Source organism: Schistocerca gregaria, chromosome 1, assembly GCF_023897955.1.
Source record: "Schistocerca gregaria isolate iqSchGreg1 chromosome 1, iqSchGreg1.2, whole genome shotgun sequence".
NCBI lineage: Eukaryota > Metazoa > Arthropoda > Insecta > Orthoptera > Acrididae > Schistocerca > Schistocerca gregaria.
The window spans coordinates 982,287,333-982,311,586 of NC_064920.1; the positions used below are offsets into that span (position 1 = coordinate 982,287,333).

The window sequence follows — 24,254 nt, forward strand, 5'->3', positions numbered from 1 at the left end:
AAGAAAGCACGTGTTGACAGATGTGAAAATTACCGAACTATCAGTTTAATAAGTCACGGCTGCAAAATACTAACGCGAATTCTTTACAGACGAATGGAAAAACTGATAGAAGCCGACCTCGGGGAAGATCATTTTGGATTCCGTAGAAATGTTGGAACACCTGAGGCAATACTGAACCTACGACTTATCTTAGAAGAAAGATTAAGAAAGGCAAACCTACGTTTCTAGCATTTGTAAACTTAGAGAAAGCTTTTGACAATGTTGATTGGAAAAATGTCTTTCAAATTCTGAAGGTGGCAGGGGTAAAAATAGGGAGCGAAAGGCTATTTACAATTTGTACAGAAAGCAGATGGCAGTTATAAGAGTCAAGGGGTATGAAAGGGAAGCAGTGGCTGGGAAGGGAGTGAGACAGGGTTGTAGCCTATCCCCGATGTTATTCAATCTGTATATTGAGCAAGCAATAAGGAAACAAAAGAGAAGTTCGGAATAGGTATTTAAGTCCACGGAGAAGAAATAAAAACTTTGAGGTTTGCCGATGACATTGTAATTTTGTCAGAGACAGCAAAGGACTTCGAAGACCAGTTGAACGGAATGGATGGTGTCTTGAAGGAAGAATATAAGATGAACATCAACAAACGCAAAACGAGGATAATGGAATGTAGTCAAATTAAGTCTGATGATGCTGAGGGAATTAGATTAGGAAATGAGACACTTAAAGTAGTAAAGCAGTTTTGCTATTTGCGGAGTAAAATAACTGATGATGGTCGAAGTAGAGAGGATATAGAATGTAGACTGGTAATGGCAAGGAAAGCGTTTCTGAAGAAGAGAAATTTGTTAACATCGAGTATAGGATTAAATGTCAAGAAGTCGTTTCTGAAAGTATTTGTATGGAGTGTAGGCATGTATGGAAGTGAAAAGTGGACGATAAATAGTTTAGACAAAAAGAGAAGAGAAGGTTTAAAAATGTGGTGCTACGGAAGAATGCTGAAGATTAGATGGGTAGATCACATAACTAATGAGGAGGTATTGAACAGAATTGGGGAGGAGTTTGTGGCACAACTTGACTAGAAGAAGGGATCGGTTGGTAGGACATGTTCTGAGACATCGAGCGATCACCAATTTAGTATTGGAGGGCAGCGTGGAGGGTTAAAATCGTAGAGGGAGACCAAGAGATGAATACACTAATCAGATTCAGAAGGATTTAGGTTGCAGTAGGTACCGGGAGATGAAGAAGCTTGCACAGGATAGAGTAGCATGGAGAGCTGCATCAAACCAGTCTCAAGACTGAAGACCACAACAACAACATTCTGATATTCGCAAACTCAATTCTCAAAACCTATAGGGTGCTTCCCTTTACAAAGATTTATGAAATTTGCCAAGAAGAAAGGTTTCACAGAGCAAGTTGAGAGAAAAATAGGAAACTGATCATGTGTAACTACGTTGTTGTTGTCATATTAAGTCCGAAGTCTGGTTCGATGCAACTCCCCATGCCACTCTAACCTTGCAAGCCCGTTCGTCTCAAAGTAGCTACTGCAACGTACATCCTTCTGAATCTGCTTATTGTATTCATCTCTTGGTTTCCCTTTACCATTTTTACCACACACACTGTCCTCCAATACAAAATTCGTGATTCCTTGATGTCTCAGAATGTGTCCTACCAATCAGTCCTTTATTCTAGTCCCGTTGCGCCACAAATTCCTTTCCTCATCAGTTCTATTGAGTACCTACTCATTATTCATGTGGGCTACCCATCTAATCTTCAGCATTCTTCTATAGTACCATATTCCAAAAGCTTTTTTTCATTTCATATCTAAACTATGTTTCATCCATGTTTCACTTCCATACATGACTACACCCCACACAAATACTTTCAAAAAGGACTTCCTAACACGTAAATCTATATTCGGTGGTAACAAATATCTCTTCTACAGAAACGCTTTTCTTGCCATTATGAGTCTACATTTTATATCCTCTCTACTTCGACCATCATCAGTTATTTTTTTGCCCAAACACCAAAACTCATCTACTTCTTTAAGTGCCTTATTTTCTAATCAAATTCCCTCGGCATCACCTTCTTTAATTTGACTAAATTCCATTATCCTCGCTTTGCTTTGTTGATGTTCATCTTACATCTTCCTTTCAAGAGACTGACCATTCTGTTCGACTGCTCTCCCAAGTCCTCTGCTGTCTATGACAGAATTAAAATGTCATCGGTAAACCTCGACGTTTTTATTTCTTCTTCCTAGATTTCAATTCCTATTCGAGATTTTTCTTCTGTTTCCTTTACTGTTTTCTCAATATACAGGTGGAGTAACGTCGAGAATAGGCTACAACCCTGTCTCACTCACTTCTCAACCACTGATTCCCTTTCATGCCCCTCGGCTCTTATAAGTGCCGGCTGGTTTCTGTACAAATTGTAAATAACTTTTCGCTCCTCTATTTTACCCATGCCTCCTTTAGAATTTGAAAGAGAGTATTCCAGTCACCATTGTCCAAAGATTTCTCTAAGTCTACAAATTCTATAAACATGGGTTTGCCTTTCCTTAGACTATCTTCTATGAGAATTCGCAGGGTTAGTATTGCTTCGAGCGTTCGTACACTTCTCCGAAATCCAAACTGCTCTTCTCCGAGATCGGCTTCTGCCAGTTTTTAAATTCTTCTGAAAAGAATCCGTGGTTTATTTAGCTGATAGTTTGGTGATTTTTCACTCTAGTCATCACGTGATTTCTTTTGAATTGGAATTATTACATTGTTCTTGAAGTCTGAGGGTACTTCACCTGTCTCATACATCTTGCTCACCAGATGGAAGAGTTTCATCATGTCTGGTTCTCCCAAGGCTGTGAGTATCTCTATCGGAATGTGTTCTGCTCCTGGGGCCTTGTTTCGACTTAGGTCTTTCAGTGTTTTGTCAAATTCTTCACGCAATACCATATTTACTATTTTATCTTCATCTATGTTTTTTTTCCATTTCAGTAATATTGCCCTGAAGTACATCTCCCTTGTATAGACACTCTATATGCTCCTTCCCCATTTCTGCTTTCCCTTCTTTGCTGAGAACTGGTTTTCCATATGAGCCCTTGATATTCATACAGGCGGTTCTCTTTTCTCCAAAGGTGTCTTTAATTTTCCAATAGGCTCCATGTATATATCCGTAGTGATGTATGCTTATAAATATTTACATATGTCGTCTAGCCATTCCTGCTAAGCCATTTTGCACTTCCTGTCACTCTCATATTTTAGATGTTTGTATTGCCTTTCGCATGCTTCATTTCTTCTATTTTTATATTTTCTCCTTTCATCTATTAAATTCATTGTCTCTTGTGTTACTCAAGGTTTCTACTAGCCCTCGTGTTTCCCTTGTAATTGTCGAACTTTCCCTAACGATTCCTCCGAAAACTATCTACAATCTCTGGTTCTTTCACTTTATCCAGGTAGCACCTCCTTAATATCCTTCTTTTTGCAGTTTCTGCAGCTTTAATCTGCGGTTCATAATCAATAAATTGTGGTTCAGAGTCTATACCGTCCCATGAAAATGTTTTACAATTTAGAATCTGGTTCAGAAATCTATATTACCACTAAATAATCAATCTGAAACCTTCCCGAGTCTCCAGACCTCTTCCATGTAAGCAGTCTTGATTTTTAAACCAAGTTTTAGCTATGATTATGCACTGTGCAAAATTGTACCAAGCAACTTTCTCTTTCATTTCTTTCCCCCAGTCCATATTCACTAACTATTTTTCCCTCTCCTCCTTTTCCTGCTATCGAATTCCAGTAGCCCATGACTATTAAATTTTCTTCTCACTTAACTATTTGAATAATTTCTTTTATCTCATAACATATTTCTTCAATCTTATTAAATTTACCCCTATTTCATTTTGTATTTGTAACTCTGTATTCACCTGACGAGAAGTTTTGTTCCTCCCGCCACCGAACGTCACTAACTTTCACTATATCTAACTTTAACCTATCCGTTTCACTTTTTAAATTTTCTAACTTACCCGCCCCATGTAAGGGATCTGTCATTCCACGCCCCAGTCCGTAAAACACCAGTTTTATTTCTCCTGAAAACTACATACTCGTGGGTAGCCTCTGCCCGGATATCCGAATGGGGACTATTTTACCTTAGGAATATTTTTCGAAGAGGTCGCCATCATCATTTAACTATACAGTAGAGCTGCACATCCTCGGGAAAAACGCCTGTAGTTTCCCTTTCCTTTCAGCCTTTCGCATTACCAGCACATCAAGGCAGTTTTGGTTAATGTTACAGGACCAGATCAGTCAGTTATCCAGACTATTGCCCCTGCAACTACCGAAAAGGCTGCTGCCGCTCTTCAGGAACCACTTTGCCTGGCCTCTAAACAGGTACAACTCCGTTGTGGTTGCACCTAGGGTACCGCTATCTGTATCAATGAGGCGTGTAATCCTCCCCACCAACGGCAAGGTCAATGGTCCAACGGGGAAGTTTGTAACTATATAACTCGAAAATAATTTTCTTTGTAACTATACCACTCGAAAATAATTTTTCCTGACAAAAAGGGTCTTAACAGCCAGAGAGACAGATAGGTGGTCAGATAGCAAATGGAAAAAAAATCACAGGAATTTATTGTTTTTGTCACTTATCTGACTGTCTCTCTCTACGCCTTGTTAAGACCCTTTTTTGTCAGCAACGGGTAGACGTATGAAGTGGAAATTCATGTTCGATTCTGTGGTCTATACTGCTTTGGTAGTGTAAAAATGTTAAGCTTCTAAGTCAATGCAATCAAAAGATACGGCCTTTTTTGTCATATTTTGATACCACACAGACACACTCGTACACATAGAGGGTACTTCCCCTTGAAGTAGGATTAAAAAATTTGGCAAGAGGAAAGGTTTTACAGTACAAGTAAACGAAAAGAATCAGAAAATGGCTGAAAAAATATTTCTTTTGTCATTTGTTATCCTGCATCAAACTTGAAATTAGGACGTTCTCGAAACTCTTGGAATCGCTGTGACCGATATCTTTCCAGTATCAGTGTCGATAACAGGCAGAATCTTCGAGGCCATCGATTCCTGGAATGAATGAACTGTCGATGTAAGTCTGCACGGAAACCTCAGTGTGTGAGCCCTACGCGCACCTGGCCAATTTTTTCGTCACAGGTTGACTGAGCAGCTCTGTATTCCAACGTTTTAATATGCTGAATGTTTTACTTTGTGTTCTTACAATTCTCAAACTACTTTTTCTATATTTTTGTTTGCAGATTGAGTTTAGCAGACACGTAGCAGCCCGTTGCAGTCAGTGTCGGCAATTCTACTGAGCTGGTAAGTGTTTCACGCAAGATTCAAAGCAGAAGTAATTTCTGCAGATTTTACTCTTAAAATTGCTGTTTATACTCCAAGCTCACTGTTATGATATGATTTTACGGTGCGTACACCCACAGATTAATCATACATATTAAAAATGTTCTTTAAATATTTTGTTGAAATCTTCCAAATAACTTCTGGAAACTGCATTAGCTACTGATAATTCTTTATTCTAATATTATACACGACCGGTTTCACGATATTGTAGTCATATCTTCGGGTAAAAATATCTCCAAAACGTTCAAAGTAGATTATAAGCAAATTAAAAAAATACCAAAAATATGAGGTACTTAAACCATGAATAGAGGGAGTGAAACACTTACTTAGCTAATTAAACAATACGCCTTTGTAATTGTACGCTCATTGGCATGAACTGTGTTGCTATATCCGCCCTATAGAAATTCTTGGTAGTAACGTTTACAATAATTATGAGAGAAAGCGTGAAAACGGAAGAAGCATCCACTCGTATTCAGGAACTTTTGATTTTTCAGAAATTGTATTGTTATTGTGACTAAAGCACTTCAGATGAAAATGTGTCACCCATGTAATATATGGATTGAGTCGGCACGAACGGCACATGCTTTGACAAATTATAGTATTAGAAACAGTGAACAACAAACCTCTTCTAGGCATATTCCCTATTCCGTATAGTTTCCGAGATATAACATATACAATGTTCGTTGTTATTCGTTTTCATTGCTTACAATGTACCACAGCAGCGTGTACGAAGTTGAGACGAACAGTTAGATGTAGGACACTTGTGGTCCATCAAGTCGGGAAACTACTTCACTGTGGCCTGCAAAAACTATCGAAGGTATAATATTCTCTCGCTCTCTACGCTGAAACTATTATCTTCGGCAAAAATTAAACACGACGTTTTTCAGTAGGACGTTTAATGAAGTGTAGTTTTGTACTGCGACGCGTTTTAATTGGAGCGTGCGGTTTTCGAAAAGTGTTATTAAATGTGTTCTGTCTCGGAAACAATTCAGAATAGTTCACATGTCCGTATGAATATTTTGTTCAGAATTACCAACACTATTACTCCTCACGACATGTACCTTTCCTCCTGACTCACCCTGTTTGTGCTACAGCTCAAATGGATGAAAAACACGAATTGGGGAGTAGAGTGTCAGGAATGTTTAGGACAAGCAATTATATAATATCTGTGAAATTTACATTTTACTTCCTTTCTTATGGCTAGGTTTACGATGTCATTCTGTTGGCCATCTCTTCCGACCTTATCCCTGGGCTTTCCCTCTCCAGATCAAAGCTGCTTATCAGTATCTGTGGGTAGAGCGTAGCCACAGTGGTTTGTTAAGAAAGTATTATTTCATACTATGTTCTGTCTGCCACGAAAATTGATTGAAGGTTTCGCTACGTAATTCGTGCAGTTTTGTAACACCGCCGTTAGCATTCACGTAGTTCAACTATTGCTGTTTTGTTATAGATATCCACTGTGCTGGACAGCTGATACCTGAGTGCGCTTTTCTCGTGGCTTAGAAGCGCCCTTCAGCAGATGGTACTCTACCTGTTTAGGGTTATTCCTACCTTCTTGATATATGATATTTTGTCTGTATCTACGAGGGTTGAATGAAAAGTAATGCCTCCACCTTCGTTAATTGGGTTTGGATGGCACTATTTTAATAAATAAAACGCAGAAATAATCTTTAGAATGTGATCTTTAATTACAAATATTCATCAAAGCATTACTGCAAGTTTTGTCATGGTGGTAATTGGCATTCCTGTTGTTCGCGTTTTTTAGAACTGTAAACATATACCAGAATTGCACTTTCATTTAGTTCATAAAGAAAGAGCATAACGATTCAGTCGTTTATACCAGAGAAATGAACTAATTCTGATACCTGCGAGTGTAGCCGAGAGCGCTCACATTCTCGCTTCGCGCGTCGGGCGACTAGGTCGTGCTCTTAGTTCCGCCTTTACCGTAGCGCAGCGTGTTTTCCTCCTGTCAGTTTAGTGCCGTGTTGGTCTCCGTGCGCGTCGCATCGCTGGTTGTCGGCTGGTGTTTGGTGTTCGTGCGGCCCTTCCTGTCGCGGCGTCGTCTCTCGCCGTGATGTCCACCATGGTTCCCACGAAAGTTCCGCGTACAGGTACAGTCAGTTTTACCTTTGACAAATCCACGCGTCACGTCCAGCCCGGTTCTTTGGAGATACATGACTGGTTAGTCGATACAGTTAAGGTCACTACTGATCAGGTGCATACCGCATATTTCGACAGCGAATTATATGTGTTTTTTGTTAAGTTTCTTGACCCGCTCCAGGTTGATAGGCTACTTTCTCGTCATGGTTCTCAGGTACCCTTTACGCACCGTGATGGTTCCACTAGTATGGTTCTCTTGGCAAATGCAGAAGTGGTATATACGAATGTTCGGGTATTTAACCTTCCGCCCGAGGTTGACGACTCTTTTCTGAAGTCCGTTTTGCTTCCTTATGGGGACGTACGCCATATTCGAAAGGAACGCTGGTCTGCTCAGCACCGCTTACAGGTATATAGTGGTATTCGGTCGGTGGAAATGGTGGTCAAAAAACCTATTCCTTCTCACCTACAGGTATGTGGTTATAGGGTCCACATCACGTACAGTGGCCAGGAAGGAACATGTTATTATTGTAATGAAACTGGTCATTTCCGTACTAATTGTCCGCGGCGTGTGGTGGTATTAAAACCTACATACGAACAGCGTAAAAAATTGACTTTAGCTGATCTTCTCCCGCAAGGATCTCGGACTGAATCGCTCACTGTTACTGAGGGACGCAGTGATCCGTTGCCCGACAACGGCCGTGATTTTCCCCCGTTGTCCTTGAGTAGGGATGTTGCTGCCCATAATTCCGATGTTCCCGCGCTGATTTCTCACAACAAGCGTCGGCGAACACAGGATGATGCGGCTGATGAATCTTCCTTATTGGCTCGCCCTTCCGATGGGCCTCCGGTAAAGGACTCTCTTTCTCAGTCGGAAATCGTGGATGAGGAAGCCACAGGTGCTATCACGCCTTTGCAGAAGCTCCCTGACACCTTATCTGACGTTGTTCCTGCTACCGCGGCAGCCTCTTCGGAGACGCCCGTGACGGAACCTGCTTCTGGTTGCCACGTGTCTTCTCCGGTGCTGTCTGACACTTCTCCTATTGACTCTGTTTCGCATCCCCTTTCTGGAATTTCTGTCGCCCCCTCTGGGTCACAGCCTCCTCCCATCAAACAACTGATTGATTCTCCAGAGCCAGTGGATCCCGTTGTTATTCACCAACTGTCCCACCGTGAACCCATGTCTGCGGACGAGTGGGATGTAGAGGCCTCTCTCTCACAATCTGACACGGAATGTCTACATGATGCTCCTACGCAGCCGAACGCTGCAGCGTCGGCACCGCGGAGCCGCAGTCGAATCCGTAAACAGCCACGGAGAGCCGCGTCACGGCCGAAGAAAAAGCAGTGGGAAGATGAGGGTTCTGTTTCGTAGTTTTTCTCTCTGTGGTTCAGCGCTTGTTTCTGGTATGATTACTTGTATGCTGCTCCGTCAGCTGACGGCTCTCTACCGATCTTTGTTTTTCTTTCTAGGTTGAAGTTCCATGCAAGCATATACATTTCTTACTCTGAATATTAACAGAATATGTTCTGAGCTTCGGCTCGCCGCTTTGCGACAGTTTATCTATCAGTCTGGGGCAGATGTTGTTTTTTTACAGGAAGTCCTATTCGACCAGTTTTCCATTCCTGGGTTCTCGACGTTTTTTAATGTCGCTTCCGAACTTTCTACGGGCACTGCCTTGTTTTATAGAGAAGGCATTCCGTTGATGAATTTCGAAGTACTTGACAGTGGAAGGGGGATCGGGTGCACGTTTTATGATCTCAGTTTACTCCTTCTTTATGCCCCTTCTGGTTCGGGTTGTACTACCGCACGCTCGAGTTTCTATAAAGAAGAAGTCATTTACCTGCTTCGTAAATCCCCGACAAAGATAATTTTAGGTGGGGACTTCAATTGTGTTCTACGGCCGGTAGATCAGTCTCCTAATTTTAATTTCAGTAAAGAACTCGACGACCTTGTGCGCTCCTTGCACCTGCGTGACGTGTGGGTTTCTCGCTATCCTACACTTGTGCGACATACCTACTTTACTCCCACGTCTAGCAGTCGCCTCGATCGCTTTTACCTTTCCGATTCCTTGTGTGGGCAACTTCTGGCTGTTGATGTGATACCAGCCTGTTTTACTGATCATTGCGCTGTAGCCGTTACGTTTAATTACGAGCGACAACCGGTAAAATTGTTTCGTCCTCCTTGGATGCTCAATATCGCGTATTTGCAAGATACCTCCCTTGGTATCGTCCTGGAGGACATTTGGACTCGTTGTTCTCGTACTATGGACCGGTACCCGTCTATCGTGGCATGGTGGACACTGTATGCAAAACCTCACATCCGTAGGGCTCTCATGCGTTTTGGGGCTGCGAAGGTGGCAGAAGATCGACGAACGCAAGAATTTTACTATTCTGTCTTACGTCAACTGTACGATAGTGCTACGCATGCTCCCCTCCGGGTTACTGATATACAGCGCATCAAAGCCAAATTGCTGCAGCTCAAACGCATTCAAATGGAGGGCCTGCGGACGAGGTCTCAACCACGTTCCCTTCTACAAGAGGAACTGACGTCACTCTACCATCTAGTCCGTTTACGGTCGCGCCGGAAACGTGGGTGCCTTGCCTCCCTCACAACCGCTGACGGCCGCGTGTTCACCTCTCACCGTGACATTTCTGACTTCGTTTACACCTATTTTACTGATCTGTACGATACTCATGTCCCGGCGGAAACCTCTCTTGACGACTTTACCTCCTTGCTGCCTCGCGTCGTCACTCCTCAATTAAACGACGCCTTTCTGCATCCCTTTCAGAAGGATGACATATATGATGTTGTTGCAGGATCGCAGTCCCGCAAGTCGCCTGGATTAGATGGTATTCCTAAGGAGTTCTATGTTCAATTTTGGCCGCTCATTGGTGACACCTTAACGTCAATGGTAAATGAAGTGATGCGGGGAGTCTCACTTCCTGCTCCTTTTCAGGAAGGCAGAATGGTCCTCCTCCCGAAATCCACAGGTCGACCTGCAATTGATTCCCTCCGTCCTATTACTCTCCTTAACTTTGATTATAAACTTGTCGCTCGAGCAATTAATATCCGTCTCTCTAAGCTGCTCGATACCATTATTGCCGCCCACCAAAGCTGTGTGCCTGGACGCACGATACTGACTTCCGTTCTCGAATGTCGCGATGTAATCTCGGTGGCGGCTGCCGCTAATATCCCAGGGGCTTTGCTTTTTCTTGATTTCCAAAAAGCGTTCGATCGCGTCAGCCATGATTTTTTATCGAGAGTGCTCACCGCTGTCGGCTTTAATAATGATGCTCGACAAGTCTTAACTAATCTTTTTACCGGTATCAGTGTCTCGGTGATTGTGAACGGTCACCCTACCCCCCGGATATCGATCAGACGGGGGTTACCCCAGGGAAGCCCCTTATCCATGTCACTTTTTGTTCTATCCTTAGAGCCCTTACTTCGCCATCTCACCATGCACTTACGTGGCTGGAATATATTGGGGGAAATTTTTGCAGTCCGTGCATACGCCGATGACGTCATGGTTTTAGTACGACATGCCGAGGATATACCGCGGCTTAAGGATACCTTGGATTCATTTTGTGGTCTTGCTGGTGCTCGCATTAATGATCGCAAATGCACGTTCCTGCCGTTGAGAGGCTTTGATCATGTCGTCATTCCTTGGGCGACGGTTGTCGATCGCCATAAGACCTTGGGGATCATAGTGGATCGTAATCCGATCAAAATGGCGGCACTAAATTGGCGTGAGGTTACGAGTCGTGTTCACGGGGCGATCCTTGAACATGACCGCCGTTCCCTTAGCCTCCTTCACAAGGCACGGGTTTTAGAGACCTATGTCTTCAGTAAAATATACTACGTTGCGCAGGTCTTCCCGCTTCCCGCGATGATGGCCCGCAGGCTGAAACAGCTGTCTAGTCGATTTCTGTGGCGCCGCCATGTCTTCCGTGTCCGGTATGAAGTTGTGGCCAGGCCTCGGAAGCTTGGAGGATTGGGTCTTTCAGATATCAAAGTGAAGACGTCCATCTTATTTGCCCGCCGCAATGTTTTAACCTGTACGCGGGCTCCGCATTCAGTCACCTCTCGTTTACTTTCCCGCCTCCGGCCGGCCAGTCTGACCCCTCCTGTTGATGTTGGACAGATTAATCCTAAATTGCGGCACATTCGTGAATACTTTGTACTTGTCGGTATTCTGGGTGCTGATATACTTTCTATGACGCATATAACTACCAACATGCTACAAATCCGTTGGGGTACAGCATGTTTCCCTTCTTCTGTTGAACTTGCTTCCCCGTCAACGTCATGGAAAACGGTCTGGTCTCATCTTAGTCTTCCCATTTTGCCGATGGAGATTGTTTCAACGTGGTATAAGGTCATTTACCGTCTGATACCTACTGGTGATCGTCTTTTTCGTATTGGCCTTCGTCCGACTGATCAGTGTGAGGAATGTCATCAAACTGACACCTTACTTCACAGGCTAGTTGCTTGCGGACGGGATCATTGGCTCTGGGTCCGCCGTCAATTAGCTTTTCTTACTAGAGGGCCTGAAACCGCATTCCCAGACGACATCTTCTTACATCCGGACATCTCTTATTTTCCTCAGACGAAAACGAACACGATTGTTTGGCTCTTGGGTTACTATGTCCATTACGTCATTGAAGGCGGTAATGACCCAGATCCCCGCGTTTTTCACCATTATTTGTCAACTGCGCATTGGAAATGGCAGCGGTTACCACAATACCGAACGCTTTTTGCGAATATGCTTTTTCTTGTGTTTAACCGTCAAGGGGTTGGTTAAGTTCCCCTGTGATTCCTGTTTCTTCCCTGAGCTCGAGTCTCCTCCCTTGTTGTATTTTTTCGTAATTTTTTTTTCTCTCTCTCTTTTGCATGTATATATATACACCCAAAATTCATACGGGTGGGGTAACGGGTTAGTCTTCCCCTTCAGAAGAAATGTTTTATTTGTGTTTCACCTAATTTGTTGATTTTCTTTTTGCAGCTAATATTAAATGATGATTTGACTATGGTTGTCTGAATTCTCGTGAAATATACCAAGTCAATCTGATAATAAAAAGTAAAAAAAAAAAAAAAAAAAAAAGAGCGCTAAGTGTGCTGCTTCCTGATCTCGGGGAGGCCCGCCGGACCCAGATCGAATCCGCCCGGAGGATTAACGAAGATGTTCGGTGTGCCGGCCAGCCTGTATGTGATTTTTAGGCGGTTTCCCACATCCCGCTACGTGAACGCCGGGCTGGTCCCTACGTTCCGCCTCAGTTACATGGCTTGCAGACATCAGAACATGTTCGCACTTCTCCATGGATTACACTAGTCGAAGCCGTTTGGGATACACTAATTCCGTCCGGGGGGGGGGGGGGGGTGAATAGGAACAGGCGCAAGCGAGAGAGACAGAAAGAGAAAACGAAATAACTCTGATGCTGATGTTCAAGGGTCGTATTTTCATATATTCAATCTTTTGATCTATGCATGACATGCAACCCTTGTTCGGACGTAATAGTAGTTACATGGTTTCAGCAGGCGCATCACATACAGAATATTATATCACCTAAGAATTTTTGGAAGTTCATTTCTGATAAGATTGAAACATCAATCTGGACCGACCAGTCCCTCGTTCACTACAAAAATGAAGTACAACAGTTTAAGTCACAATCCCTTTCTGGAACAGGATCGGTCTCGAATACTAATGTCACCTGTTTTAATATACCACTAAATGTTCTCGATGTTTTTGTACACCAGCAGTCTGTTTAGACACCTTCTATGTGAATTTATAGTAACAGGTAAAACGAAGCTTCTTAACGATTCAAAGGCAAAGCTATTCTGTGCTGCTTGTTGTGCGCTTTAGGTGTCTTCTTCCGTTTTGCTTGCTGCTGTGATTCTGAGAAGATGTAACACGAACGTGCTGACGTGACACACGCTTCCGTATTAATTTTTTGTGAATAGAGCCTAGTTCAACATACAACAACAATTCCATATGATTTCAGAAGTACTGAGCTTCCCGCGAGGGAACAAGGAAGCTGAACATTGTCATAAATGAGGTATTGTAAATTCTGAACTCTAGAAGAATGTTTACTAGTAAAACCACATTATTTGGGAAAACGTAATTAGTGGACTTGTTATAAATTCACGATAACGCACCACTGAGTACTGAGTTCACCCTTGCTGGTTATCAAAGAGGAGCAGAGAGAGAGAAAAAAAAAGTTTCTGCAAAAAAACAAATCGAGAAATTTGAAACTGTTACGTACTTTATCATCAGAATCAGAAATCCTAGGCATGTGAAATCAAGGTAATCAATTTAGCGTCATCTTTCATTTCAAATGCCGAACTTTCTGCGGTTATTCGGCAAAAATGTTACTGGGTGAATGCTAGGAAATTACTGCAGACTTCGGGGAAGAGAAGACAAAACTGGCATTAATCTTTACTGCCATTTTATCTTAAAGAGTGAACGTGTGTACTTTTATAAGAACAGTCTGATTTTTGGAAAAAATGCACTTTTTTAAAGGTGCCTAGTGTCAGTAGACTTTCATGAGAGGGTACTTTGAATGTTTTACTGAGTGGTTTTCAAATAAGGAAAGGTATCAAAACTTAGTTACAGAGCAGATATCGTTGTGGAATTCGTAATGGGTCTTCGTGTTAAATATGATAGATATTTCTTTCAGAGCCTAGAATACCGACAGACGTGCTCCAGACCTTCGGGGAGAGGATTCAAGTTCTGTTGACCCACGTTATTCAGCACATTGTACAAACAGCGAAATGAATATTAATCAGAGGGACACGAGACGCCACTGTAAACCGCCTGCAGCCCTCGCGTCCCTAATGAATTCCCGGCAGCAAGTAGCTACCGCCACGCCTCGCTGCCGCTGCTGGTGCGTGCGACACGTAGCTGCCGGTGGCTCCGCCGTATTTGTCCGGGCGGGTACTGTCAACAAGTACTCGCCGCTGAGTCTCCTCGTCGTGAGCTAGCCCCACGCCTTCAACCACTGTCACCAGCAAGCGCAGATAACAGCACACACGCACGTGAACTTAGGGCCAATCATGCGCGCACACGCACGTACGCACACACACAATAGATATATGGCGGTAATATCGCGTGCACTTGGTATAAAAGGGCAGCTGACATTTGTACTCACATCAAAAGGTTGCCTACGTCATTATGGCCGTACTACGGGAATTAACAGGTTCTGGACGTGGAATGGCAATTGGAGCTAGATGCATGGGATATTCCATTTCAGAAAACATAGGCCATCCAATATTCCGAGATTCACAGTGTCGAGAGCGTGCCGAGAATAACAGATTTTAGGCATTACTTTTAGGCATTACCTCTCACATCGGACAACGTAGTGGCCGACGGCCTTCACTTAATGATTGAAAACAGCTACGTCTGCGTAGAGACTGTAACGCCGCTACCCTTTGGAGGCAAAAATGATAAATATAAATCTAGTCCTCACACCCCGATACAAGTCCCAAGCCCAGGATCGACATTTCATAAAAAGAAAAACAGAGTCCCTCTGGACTAACATTGCATGATTAGTAGCAAGTAGACTGAAAATAAAGTAATATAAAAAGAAATAAAAAAAGCATCTTGGTAGCAAAGTAATTTAATGTTTTTAAAAAGAATAAAAAAGAAATAGAATCCATCAGTTTCAAGATAAAATAATAATAGTTAGCAAAGTAGTAAACTTGTAGATCACGGAGTATAAACAATGACCTCAAAGAATACTCCTTGTTAGTACTCTTCGAGGACACTGCGAAATACAGAAGCTGAAGTTGTACATTGTTAATGTGCTTCTGGCGCTTTCCTTGTCGTGTCGTAACTGAACTTGTACTTTCGTACGTAATATTGGTAGGCGATACGAGATAGTTTGTTAGAGTTTGAAGGTTCCCGATTTGCTAGAAATGATTAAAAACTGAAAGAGGTAAATCAGCAACTTTGAAAATATCTCTGAAGAAATCAAGCTACGAAAATAATCGAATATATTGTCGTAATTTGATTATTATCAACGTGAACTCAGACCCAATGCGATGGACAATTAATAGATAGTTCAACTGATAGGGAGTGATTAATAGTGTAAAATCTGAGGAATATACCAGAACTGCGTTAAAGTAAATAGCGTGATATGGATCTCTCCGTAAACTCTTTGGCTGTATTTACGTAACTAATTCCATCTATCTAAAAGAAAGGTTACTCCTTTAAGACAATGATAGGATGTGCATAGACTACAATAAACCAACATAAAGTGGATTTACAGTGTTTGTCATTTCTTTCAACCATTTAATATTACGAGCTCATAAAACATTTACCTGTGTGACAACATAGATTATCAACAGAGCTCAGCATTCATAGATATTCTTTGGCGCTCTAAAAAGTTATCGTACTGATTCAGACTATTTAGCTCACGCGAATTGTAAACTTTCATAGATAAACTCTGGATGTATATAGACTGTAATTATGATGCATTCACGTGAAGCTATGCTCGTACACGTCGGGGAGAAAATATACATCTGAGTAAGCCGTTACAGCTAACACGCACTCAGCGTAAATACAGTGCAGCAAGACAATTCTTTTTTCTTACTTTCCTCGCAAACATTCTACCGCGAGCTAGCCGGAGTCTGAGCATCATTCATTAACAATCAATCGATATAAAAGGGGTAGTTACAAATCGTCAATGTTAAGAGACGAGCAATACTTGAAACAACGGCAGAGAGCAATGTGGGATGTACTACGAACGAATCTGTTAGGTCAGTGCTGCGAAATTTGGCGTTAATGTGTTTTGAAAGCAGACGGGCGAATGCCATTGCTAGCACCGCTACATCGCCTGCAGCGCCTACCCTCGTCTTGTGACCATATCGGTTCGACCCGAGATTGGAATACCGTGGCCTGGGCAGTCTAATCCCGATTTTAGTTGGTAGGAGCTGATGGTAAGGTTCGAGTGTGGCACAGACCCCACGAAGCCATGGATCAAAGTTGTCAACAAGCCACTGTGCAAGCTGGTAGTGGCATCACAATGGCGTGGGCTGTAATGGACTGGGTCCTCTGGCCCAAGTGATCGATCATTGACTGGCAATGGTTATTTCTGGGTACTTGGAGACCATTCTTGAACTTCATGTTCCAAAATAGCGATGGAATTTTTATGGATGGCAGTGTGCCGAATCAGAACATTCTGGACAATTCCAGTGAATGATTTGGCCACCCAGATCGCGTGACGTGAATCCCATCGAATATCTACGGGACATAATCGAGAGATCATTTCGTGCACAAAATCCTGTATCGGCAACGCTTCCGCAATTATGGGCGGATAAAGAGACGGCATTGATCAGTACTTCTGCAGAATGTTTCCAACGACTTATTGAGTCCATGTCACGTAGAGTTAAGACACTACGCCGGCGAAAGGAGGTCCGACACATATTGGGAAGTATGCCGTGACGTTTGTCATCTCAGTGTATGCGTGGACACGTGGTCATCTGAAGTGGGCAGACGGTTGGTAGCTTCTTCGGTTGTTCGTATAGAACGCTCAGAAGAAGAATCACGTACACCAGTCGCATAAGAAGACACACCTACTCGTCATCACGGATTTCTTTCAGATTTATGGTACATCCAGGGCTTGGCCACAAATGAAAGTGACTGAAGTGGGAGCCCCAAGTGGCCAAGCGTTTGGAAAAATAAGAGCATTTTTGGTGGGGGTAGGGAGAGACATGAGCCACTTATATAAGCGTAGCTTTCATGCCACGGAAAGAGTACGGAACTGCAGTCCTAGGGTCGTGGTATCCATTCCCTACGTGCAAAATTATTTTTATATTAAATTTTCCACTTTTTCATATTACGCTCGATCGTCGACTTCTTTAGATCAAATCAACTCAAAGTCGCACGCAACATATACTCCGATAAAAAACGGTCACCATTTTCTCTTGTATTTTACTTCCAGATTCACAGTGTTCTTCATTTATTACCAGACAACTTTCTAGTGTGATAAGGTCGTTTTCGATTAAATGATGGAAACTATAATCCAGCGCCATTTTCAGCAATTGTTTCGACGCTTCGCTGTAGATTCTAACACTGTGTGGCCCATGTTCTCCTTCCACTGATGTTCCAGGTACCCAAATATATTTTAACTTAAGCGTCACATTATTCTCACGCTGTTCTCACAATATTCTCGCACAATTCTTGTTACTCGGCCGAGAAGTAGTGACCGAATGGCTACGTAGCCATTCAAGTACAACATATTTAATATAGTTGTAAATTTATTCTACCTCGTGATGACTGGGTGTTGTGTGATGTCCTTAGATTAGTTAGGTTGAAGTAGTTCTAAGTTCTAGGGGACTGATGACCATAGATGTTAAGTCCCATAGTGTTCAGAGCCATTTTTGTGAATTTACCTGCACCGGGAACCTACTCTTCGCGTGCCGCTGCTGAAGGGCTGCTCGAAGGTCAAAATGAAACTATCGGAGTACGACGCCCAATACGCTTGCATTACGATCGCTTCTTGTACGAGTATTTGCACAGTCCTCGTGAACTCTGTAAGTAAAATTCTTTCTTCAAATTTATTTCTAATATCAAATTTTCATTTCCCTTTGTTTTCCATGCATTTTATGATAGTGTTATTAAATACAACATAATGAGTATTATATCGATTTATTTGCATCGCAAGTAACATAAAAGTTGCAAACGGAAAGCTTCCACATAAAGTCTTGACGTCACGAACCTCGGATTACCGTTCTGCCACTTTCATTACTGGTCAAGCCGTGCGAATACCACAGACCTGGGCGAAATCGGTGATGAAGAGTAGGTGCATTCCCCTTATAAATCTACTTTAATAAAGGTTTGAACATGGCTGCTTGGTTCAGTGACCGTTTATAAACCACAATTTGAACAAATGAGCCCTCGGTCACATTACCTTCTTTTTTAAGAGTATGACCGAGGGCTCATTTTTTAAAAATTTTGATCTACTTTAATATATTAAAATCCACGATCAAGATACAAGTTCTTTACTTTGCTAAAGTGAAGTACCAGGGGATTATGCCTAGCTGATAGCTGTCGGAGGAGGGGAGGCGGGGAGGGAGGCGGAGTACAGTTTTAAAAACATATTACAAAAACTGCATATGTCTGTTAGCAAATATGAATGATTTGCACAGTAAAAAGACAGATAATCAGTTGCATAAGTTAAAATATGAAAGCCACGTGGAAGTAAAATTTTAAAAACGTGGTACAGAAAGTGGACATGGCGGATGACAATTACGAATGTTTTGCACACTAAAAAGACGATCATACATTAACATACAAAAGTCTGATTTGTTGGCTACTAGAACTATAGAAACACGTCATTGGAAACTGAGGTGCGGGGGGGGGGGGGGGGCAGGGGGGGGCACACGAGTGTACAAAAACCGACTGACATTTGCGAAGGTGAAACGTAAAAGGCTGATTTATATAGATAAATAAACTGGTGATGCGACGTGTGGATGTAGACTGCCAGGAATAATGGTAGTGCGTAGGAGGTGGTTTTGCGGATGGATGTTTGGAGGATGCACTTGGGAAGAGTAAAGAGGGATGCGGTTCCGGAGCAAGACTTAGGTGAAGAGCAGGGGAAGGGAATCCAGACAAGGTGTGAGTGGTATGGATCTCCTAATCTGGTAGGACGAGTATCATCAGGGCGGATTTCATGGTCGAGTAAGAGAGGACGATTAAAGTGTTATTGGGAGGGGACGTGGAGGGCGTGAAGGTGTACTGCTGAGTTTATGGTTAACGGAGGATATTCGGAGATGTTCAAGACAGAAGAGGAGGGTGGGGAATGTTGTGAGTTGGGGGACATTGCTGGTGGTATATGGGGGGGGGGGGGGGGGGGGGGGAAGGGGCTTAAGCGAATCCGAAAGGCAAAGCGGAGTGCATGTTTCGAGGATGTGTAGAGCGTGCTAAAAGGAAGAAGGAGCAGCAGTCGATACCCTGAAACCACATAAAAATTTTCAAATCTTCTACACAAAACCTTATGTAGAAGGTCAGACGCTACAGACTATTCTTTACGCTGTCTCTTTAAGCATAACGCGCAGGAGTTAAAATGTGGTTTACTGACATGTATGCATAATAAAAACTGCGCACTAGTCGGTCAACATTCCACAGAAGGAATCCGTGTGCTCTATGAGGAACTTTAACATTACTTCCTCAGGACTCAGCCGCTGGAAAGAAAATCGTTATGGTCCTATCGTTTGTTTCACCGACGGCCAGTTGTTCCTCAATCGCAGGCACGCCACTATCTGATGACACATCATACTGTGTATCAAAAGCAAGGTGATCATGTCCTGCGATTGTATTTACGATGCTAGCAATCTGAGATATTCCTTTTGCTGCTTCACTTCCTTCAGTGGCTCCTTATGTAGCCTGAACTATCATACTCTTCCCGATATCCCTAAATCGTAAAATGTCTGGAAGGAAGCTATCGATTTCACTATAATAAGTGCAAGACCAGCTAATAAGTCACGTAGCACGACATGTTACTCAGTTCAACGTTTCTTCTGTGTCTCTCCGATTCCTAGTCATATTTTTGTACAGCGATAATAAGAAATATATGGTTAATCGATTCAGAATAGATTTAGAAGTACGTCAAAATTGATTGGAAGTACGGTTTTGAAAAGAAATATCTTTTCTCATGCTCTAGAGTCGACAACCTATCATAAACGTGTCAGAGTTGTTGCTTAGGTGTAATGCGCTTCACGAGTTGACGTATCAGCCGCTAGAATTGTTTATACTGATTTTCTCTTATATCCTGCCATTAAAGCAACATCCAGTTGTCGTACATCCGGATGCTAAGTGGGATTACAGCCGGTCAGTATATGGTAATTAATAATAACACCTTCTGCCATGGGTCTAAATTCCTTAGTTCAAATTCGACCGGTTTCAGTGATCCATTACAATGTCGTCAGGCCCCTGTATCGGCAAATACAGTTGTTGATTATTTTGTGTGACGGGAACTTCACTGATGAGCAGATATTCGGACAACAAGTTTAAATTTTATTCCCAGTCCTAAGAATGTGGAATAGTGGCTTCTTTTTCTTGTGACTCGTTTGATGCGGTCCACCACGAATTCCTCTCCTGTGCCAACCTCTTCATCATAAAGCAGTGTACCACTTAAAACCTACGTCCTCCATTTTTGCTGGATGTATTTCAATTTCTGTCTCCCTCTTCAGTTTTTACCCTCTACAGGTCGCCCTTACCATAGAACTTATTCCCTGATGTCATAACAGATGTCTTACCATCCTGTTTCTTCTTCTTGTCAGTATTTTTACACATTATTTTCCTCTTCGATTCTGCGCAGAACCTCCTCATTCCTTACCTTATCAGTGCAACTAATTTCCAACGTTCGTCTTTAGTACCACGTCTCAAGTGCTTCGATTCTCTTCTGTTCCAGTTTTTGCACAGTCCAGTTTTCACAATGGTGTACATTCTCAGAAATTTTTTCCTCTAATTAAGGCCTATGTTTGATACAAGCAGACTTCTCTTGGCCATGAATACCCACTTTTTCGCCGGCCGCGGTGTTCTCGCAGTTCTAGGAGCGCAGCCCGGAACCGTGCGACTGCTAAATACCACAGTACACCGCAGTCTCCTGTGGAAGATAGTGAGTAATCAGCCGCACAATTTCCAAATTGAAACAAGTACACAACAAAAGCAATCCACCGCTATCAGCCAGTAAGTCAGTAACAAGTTTCGAAGGTTACTAACTGCACACTGCAATGCCTGAAAACTTCTTTGAGCAGTACTGTGCACAGGACATACAGCACTCGTCACAACCATGTCTGTGCACTCCAGGCACACTCTGCCCAGGAAGAAACAAAACGCTGTCCGGCTCACTCCTCCAGTGTTTGGGGCTGCTCTTTCGGTGCGGACAGCAACCAACTGCCAGTAGCCGAGTTGCAGCGACCTCACTGGTTAGTTGCGGTGTGGGTGAATGCGGATGTGGTGTGTGTGACGAAGTAAAATACAACCTCTCTCATCAATTCGCCGAAAATGGAAGTTCTAAACTGTTCATAAGTTCTATATCAGCTAGACGCTCCCACGTGCTACTACACGAAAAGCTCTACCCACACACTACGCAGCACTAACACTTCGATGGGCCCCCGTAAATGTGGTTCGACTTACAAGTTTCGCTTCGTTTCGTCTGTGGACTGCCAACTCACGTTCGTCACAATGAACCCCCTATTCCACAAAAGTATTTAATAACAATGCACTCAGGATTTGCTATGCAAAAACCTTATACGCTCTCACGTATTTTTGACGTTTCACAAATTCGAATTTATTTACAAAAGAACATGGGAAAATCGAAAGTCACGGTTCACAATAAATTAATTCACACATGCGAACTGAACTACTGAACATGATAACCGCTGAAATTCTTAATTTTAACCTGTTATACACATACGGCACATCCAAGCACACGGAAATGTTCCGAGAAATATTATGCTATTATTAGTTTTTTGTCTGTATTGTTTCTTTACAAATAATAATTTCGTATGTTTTCCTCCGATTTCGGATTTATAAGAGTAAATGTTAACAAACAATATGAATTATTTAATGGATAGTTTCGTACATATCTACAGTTTACAGTACTGCCGCTACTTTTAATGTTTATCTGTTTACTTATTAACAAAAGGTGTGTATAACTGCGCGAAATCCACTTTTCGACCTCTCATTTAAATATGTGAATAATTCAGTAGATCCACTATCAAAGTCCAATACAATTCTACAACATATATCCGTAGACGCTTCGCTTGTTGCAGTCGCATAATGCGTTAAATATTATAACGCGAGGCCACAGCCGTAACATACACTCCTGGAAATTGAAATAAGAACACCGTGAATTCATTGTCCCAGGAAGGGGAAACTTTATTGACACATTCCTGGGGTCAGATACATCACATGATCAGACTGACAGAACCACAGGCACATAGAGCATGCACAATGTCGGCAATAGTACAGTGTATATCCACCTTTCGCAGCAATGCAGGCTGCTATTCTCCCATGGAGACGATCGTAGAGATGCTGGATGTAGTCCTGTGGAACGGCTTGCCATGCATTTCCACCTGGCGCCTCAGTTGGACCAGCGTTCGTGCTGGACGTGCAGATCGCGTGAGACGACGCTTCATCCAGTCCCAAAAATGCTCAATGGGGGACAGATCCGGAGATCTTGCTGGCCAGGGTAGTTGACTTACACCTTCTAGAGCACGTTGGGTGGCACGGGATACATGCGGACGTGCATTGTCCTGTTGGAACAGCAAGTTTCCTTGCCGGTCTAGGAGTGGTAGAACGATGCGTTTGATGACGGTTTGGATGTACCGTGCACTATTCAGTGTCCCCTCGACGATCACCAGAGCTGTACAGCCAGTGTAGGAGATCGCTCCCCACACCATGATGCCGGGTGTTGGCCCTGTGTGCCTCGGTCGTATGCAGTCCTGATTGTGGCGCTCACCTGCACGGCGCCAAACACGCATACGACCATCATTGGCACCAAGGCAGAAGCGACTCTCATCGCTGAAGACGACACGTCTCCATTCGTCCCTCCATTCACGCCTGTCGCGACACCACTGGAGGCGGGCTGCACGATGTTGGGGCGTGAGCGGAAGACGGCCTAACGGTGTGCTGGACTGTAGCCCAGCTTCATGGAGACGGTTGCGAATGGTCCTCGCCGATACCCCAGGAGCAACAGTATCCCTAATTTGCTGAGAAGTGGCGGTGCGGTCCCCTACGGCACTGTGTAGGATCCTACGGTCTTGGCGTGCATCCGTGCGTCGCTGCGGTCCGGTCCCAGGTCGACGGGCACGTGCACCTTCCGCCGACCACTGGCGACAACATCGATGTACTGTGGAGACCTCACGCCCCACGTGTTGAGCAATTTGGCGGTACGTCCACCCGGCCTCCTGCATGCCCACTATACGCCCTCGCTCAAAGTCCGTCAACTGCACATACGGTTCACGTCCACGCTGTCGCGGCATGCTACCAGTGTTGAAGGCTGCGATGGAGCTCCGTATGCCACGGCAAACTGGCCGACACTGACGGCGGCGATGCACAAATGCTGCGCAGCTAGCGCCATTCGACGGCCAACACCGCGGTTCCTGGTGTGTCCGCTGTGCCTTGCGTGTGATCATTGCTTGTACAGCCCTCTCGCAGTGTCCGGAGCAAGTATGGTGGGTCTGACACACCGGTGTCAATGTGTTCTTTTTTCCATTTCCAGGAGTGTATTTCTATAAAGTCAGTAACGCCATTAGAGTGTTGTTTATTTATAGTGTTACATTTACTGTAAATAAACAACAGTCTAATGGCGGTACTGACTTTAAAGGCATAATGCGGTGCCGAGACATTCACTTTTAGTGTCAGTAATTATTTAGAACAATTAATTTACAATAACTAATGCGGATATCGAATGCCCGTCTTCACAGGTGTATGCGTCCGTCTTTTCTACTTCAAATGAGCCTACTGGTTCTTCAGTGACACATATGGTTCAATATTTACTAATTTTGGGATAAGCTCTAATTTTGCAGTGGATGCGAAAAGCGGTCATGAGAAACGGGCGGCCATTGTGCTGCGCAACGGACGGGTTTTCCACGTCACACAGTCACCTTAGCGGCCGGTGGAAGTCCAGCGGCAACCCCATCTGTGGAACGTAATGTGAAACTGGCGCTCTACATGCCCCTGTCAAGCTGATTTCAGCTGTCAACACGGATATAACTGCCTCCTGTGCGCCCGTGGTCGCGTGTTTGTGACTGAATAAAGTGTGTCTGTCCTCTACAACACGCTGTCGTCTTACAGTCGCCATCAATGGAGCGCTTA

General features: G+C 43.4%; 1 protein-coding gene across 6 annotated transcripts in view; it reads left to right on the forward strand.

The window, feature by feature from the left end:
* Positions 1 to 24,254, forward strand: part of LOC126277750 (parathyroid hormone/parathyroid hormone-related peptide receptor-like) — a 721,000-nt gene that overhangs the window by 268,679 nt on the left and 428,067 nt on the right. For all 6 annotated transcript variants that reach the window (XM_049977388.1, XM_049977389.1, XM_049977395.1 and 3 more), the window contains one exon: positions 5,238 to 5,298. The gene's annotated coding sequence lies outside the window, so the exon portion shown is untranslated. The remainder of the gene's footprint in view (positions 1 to 5,237; positions 5,299 to 24,254) is intronic.